Source organism: Helianthus annuus, chromosome 8 (assembly GCF_002127325.2).
Source record: "Helianthus annuus cultivar XRQ/B chromosome 8, HanXRQr2.0-SUNRISE, whole genome shotgun sequence".
NCBI lineage: Eukaryota > Viridiplantae > Streptophyta > Magnoliopsida > Asterales > Asteraceae > Helianthus > Helianthus annuus.
In genome coordinates, this window is record NC_035440.2 from 102,025,253 (window position 1) to 102,030,121 (window position 4,869).

Genomic DNA, 4,869 nt, shown 5'->3' on the forward strand with positions numbered 1-4,869 from the left:
TTCAGCATTTAGTTAGTTTTTATTTTTTTAGTTTAAAACATTTTTCTAACCTTTTTGATTTGATTAGACGTTGAGGATAAACCGGTATTAAAAGCTCTTGTGTCCTTGGACGACCTCGGTATCTTACCAACACTATACTACGTCCACGATGGGTGCACTTGCCCATATGTGTGTTTAGTGTTAGTAAATATCATGTTTTATAAATTTAAAACTTGGCTAAAAGTGTAAAAAGGGCTTAAATATATATCTAAAAACATATATACACTAACACGCATCAAGTTTTTGGCGCCGCTGCCGGGGACACAAGGATTTTAAGAAAGTTAGGAATCAACGGCCTAATCATATTTTTATTTTTCTTTAATTTTTTAGGATTTTTTCTTAGATTTTTAGCTTCTGCAGTGCTCAGCACGGGGCCGTGCCTGGTCGGACACGGGCCGTGCTCAGCAAAGTTACTGGCAGTTTTTGTTTTTCAAAGTTACAGAAGGCTGACCACGGGGCCGTGCCGGTGCAACACGGGGCCGTGTCCAACTTCCAGTAACTGGGATCTGGAAAACAATCACTGTATTTCCGACCACGGGGCCGTGTTCGTTCAACACGGGGCCGTGGTGAACCTTCTGACCGACATTCTTTTTGTTTTTATTGCAGGACTTGGAACCCGACACCATCCTCACGTAGTGTATGAGCTCCAGTTCCAATAAAGACATAAAAGAACCGCTAGAAGAACCCGAACGCTTTCTCAGAAAAAGGTTAAAAGCCAAAAACCAAGAGAAGGTTTCGGGTGATCCACCCCCAATGGCGGACCAACGTACCCTTATGGATTATCTACGGCCCACCGTAGGTAATCTAGGCGCCGCTATCAATGCTCCGAATGTCGAAGCCAATAACTTCGAGCTTCGACCGCATTTGATACAAATGCTCCAAAACTCCGCAACCTTCCACGGGCTTGCGGACGAGGATCCTCATTTACATATAACTAATTTCTTAGAAATATGTGATACCTTTCGGATCAATGGAGCATCAAACGACGCCATACGCCTCCGTATGTTTCCGTTCTCACTAAAAGACCGAGCGAAAGCTTGGCTCAACACCCTCCCAGCTGGATCGGTAAACACCTGGGATGAACTAGCCCAAAAGTTTCTATATAAGTATTTCCCTCCTTCTAAAACTGCTAAATTAATGGCTGAAATTAATACATACTCACAAGAGGACGGGGAATCCTTATATGAAACATGGGAAAGGTTCAAGGAGCTATTACGCAAGTGTCCCCATCATGGCCTCGCAATATGGCAACAAGTATCCACTTTCTACAATGGATTGTTGCCACACACTAGGCAGACACTTGATTCTAGCTCCGGGGGACTTTTAGGTAATCGACGCCCACACGAAATATATAATCAAATTGAGGAAATTGCTCAAACCAATTTTCAATGGCACACTCCCCGGGGAAATAAGTCTATCGCCCCGGGCGCCCATAAGGTCGACGAAAACACCTCTTTACAAGCCCAAATCGAGGCCCTTTCTTCAAAAATAAAAAAATTAGAAATGACAAAAACAGTCTCGGTTATGGCTTGTGAAGGGTGTGGTGGGTCACATGAAAATTGGAGTGGCATGAAAGAAACGGACGATCAACAAGAAATGGTAAACTACATTGATAATAGACCTAGGCCGTCGGGTCCTCCAACGGGAACTTACAACCAAGGATGGCGAAACCACCCAAACCTTGGTTGGAGGGAAACCGGCAATAGTAGTAACCAACAAACCCAACGAACAAACTTTCAGCAATCAAGAAATGAGTCACAAAATTTCACTCAACAACAAGGTGGACGAGAAAGGCTCGAAGATACTATATCTCGCCTCGTCTCCGACACTGATAAGAAAAACTCGGAAAGATTTCTACAATTAGAATCTAATTTTAGGAATCAACAAGCTAGCATTCAAAACATAGAAAAACAAATAAATCAACTAGCACAAAACTTTTCCGAGAGACCGCAAGGCGCATTACCTAGCAATACCGAAACAAACCCAAAGGCGCAAGTTCACCTCATCACACTACGAAACCGCACCGTAGGGCCTGCAGAAGTACCTCCACCAACGGAAGAAACAATGCCAACACATCTGCAGGAAAAGAACTCTCCCCCATCACCAGAGCCTACCAAGGCTCCTCGAGTTCCGTACCCCGGTAGGTTAATTCGTCAAAAGACCAATGAGCAATTCGCAAAATTCGAAAGTCTGTTAAAACAATTGCATGTCAATTTTCCTTTTATCGAAGTTCTAACCCAAATGCCCAAATACTCTAAATTTATGAGGGACTTCCTTACACATAAAAAGAAAATTGAAAATTTGCAATTAGTTAATTTAGGCGAAGAATGCTCTGCCCTCGTACTCAATAAACTACCCCCAAAAGAAAATCGATCCCGGAAGTTTCACGATTCCATGTTCAATAGGGGAATCACCCGTTCGCAATGCCTTGGCCGATTTGGGGGCTAGCATTAACCTCATGCCCTCATCGATGTTCAAAAGGTTGGGCTTGGGAACCACGAGCCCTACAAAAATAAGCATACAACTCGCTGATCGATCAGTCAAGTTCCCACAAGGTGTCATCGAGAATGTCTTGGTGAGGGTAAGCAAATTCGTTTATCCCGTTGACTTTGTCATACTCGACATGGAGGAAGACACCGAGGTCCCCCTTATCCTAGGAAGACCCTTCCTTGCCACAGCACAAGCAGTGGTAGACATGAATGAAGGAACACTGACTTTGAGGTATGGAGACGATGAGGTGAAGTTCGGAGTTGGGAAGAAAATAGAGGACGACGACCCAGTCAATTACATGAAGGTTATTGATTCAAGCTTGGATGCCGCTCTCCGACGGTGTAACTTGGGAAGCAAGGCACTCCACTCAGAAGATATATAACCAGAAATCGGGTCTAGCCAAGGACCCTTATAAACGTGGCGCACCACGGAGGCATTCCGCGGATCTACCCTTAGTTTAGTTTAGTTTAATCTTTTAAATTTTTGCAGAATAAAACACACTCATGGTGGTAATGGATGAAAAAGGGAACGAGAAAAATGGAACCATGCACGAAGAACAGAGCAACCCGACAAAAATCTCCATTACAGAAGGCTCAACACGGGCCGTGCCCAACCAACACGGCCCCGTGCTGAGCCCCTGCAGAAAAATCACCCAGTTCAGGTAACTGGACACGGGCCGTGTTCAGCGGACACGCCCCCGTGTCCAGGCTTCTGTTTCAATTCTGAAAATTTTGTTACTGGCACTTGACCACGGGGCCGTGCCCGGTGAACACGGGGCCGTGTCCAGGATGCCAGTAACAAAAATCTTTGCTTTTTAACATACTTTTATACATTCTAATCAACCAAAAATATTATTTTTGGACACATTGAGGACAATGTGTAATTTAAGTGTGGGGGGGATGCTAAAACCTTGAAATTTTGCAAAATCCTAAACACAAGCCTTACACAAAACTCTATTGGAACCGCTAAACACCCCAATTTTTTTTTTCAAAAACTTTTTCATTTTTATTTACTTGTCTTAGTTTAAGTTGGGAAGAACAAGTCTAAAAAGGTTATATTTTTACAAGTTTACAACCGATAGCGTCGTGATAAAAAAGGAACCAACATAAGAAAATTATGAAATGGCATAACAAGTCTAGTTTAAAATTCGATTATATATGCTTGGTCACATTAAAAACCCATTCCCACAAAAGTGAGTTTTGAGCCTTTATTGAGCATAAAAATACACATATTTAGATTAAATGCTCATTTTTCGTTTCTTGTGTGAATAGCCGCTCAGTCCTTACAAATCTAGAACTTGCCACGACGATACATTCCCGGTCCTTACCAACTTAAACCCAAGTAAGTAAATGATGGAGGCATTAGGACTAACTATTTTTCTTTCAAAACCATTATTTTTCATATTTTTTTTAACCTACCCAAAATCCCCCTAGATAGCCCCTTTGAGCCTAAACCTTTCATTTCATTACCCCAAAAACCATTTTTACCCACCAAAAACCTTTTTCATTTTTTTTCACCCTTTATTTTAGTAACAAGCTCGGTTTTTCGTCAACTTGCCCTTTCAAGTGACATCAAAAAAAAAAAAAAAAAAAAAAAAAAACTAGATGATGAAGTCAAAAACAAACAAAAGCTACAAAAGCTTGTTTGAAGAAATACTTCAAAAAAAATAATAAGTCACTAAAAACAAGGTATTTTACGAAAACCGACGCTTGCTACGATTTTCGCCTTTTTACTAACCACTAACCAACCACCCACCTTTTAACCCAAGCTTTCACCCAAAAAGTCCTCTTGATATTTACAAAGGTAAAAAGTTAAAAAGGAGGAGGATTGATTGCTTGGCAAGCCTATGGAAAGACGTAAGTTCCGTGCCGCTCTCGAGTGATTCACTAAAATATACACCTTCGGCCGAGTGTTGAGTGATCTCCCGTGAGGTATGTGAACTTGTATATAAATGGAATTTTAATAAACATGTTATGCCCGAATAAGTAATTTATCTTGTGAAAAGTTCAAAATAAATCATAACGAATAGGATTGTAAATAACTAAAAATAAAACCTATAAAAACCTTGGATTCCCGACACTCTAGGACAAGCTAAAAAACTTCTCTTCTACCTATTCCATTTGGGAGTGTAAGCCACATTTAAAGAGTTTTGCTTGAGGACAAGCAAAAGTTCAAGTGTGGGGGTATTTGATGTGTGTAAAATGCAACATATAAAACACATCAATTAAGGCATAAAACTAACCCTTTTTTAGTACTAATGTTGGAAAAAGAGTGTTTTTGTCTTCCTTTTGTATTTTCAGGATGAAATGAGCTTAAAATCACAAAAGAAGCAAAAAGACC

General features: G+C 41.0%; 1 non-coding gene across 1 annotated transcript; it reads right to left on the minus strand.

Moving 5' to 3' along the window:
* Positions 1-1,170: 1,170 nt before the first annotated feature.
* Positions 1,171-1,277, minus strand: LOC118481388. The gene has a single exon (XR_004865595.1). It is a non-coding gene; the product is annotated as a small nucleolar RNA R71 (small nucleolar RNA).
* Between the last annotated feature and the right edge of the window lie 3,592 nt (positions 1,278-4,869).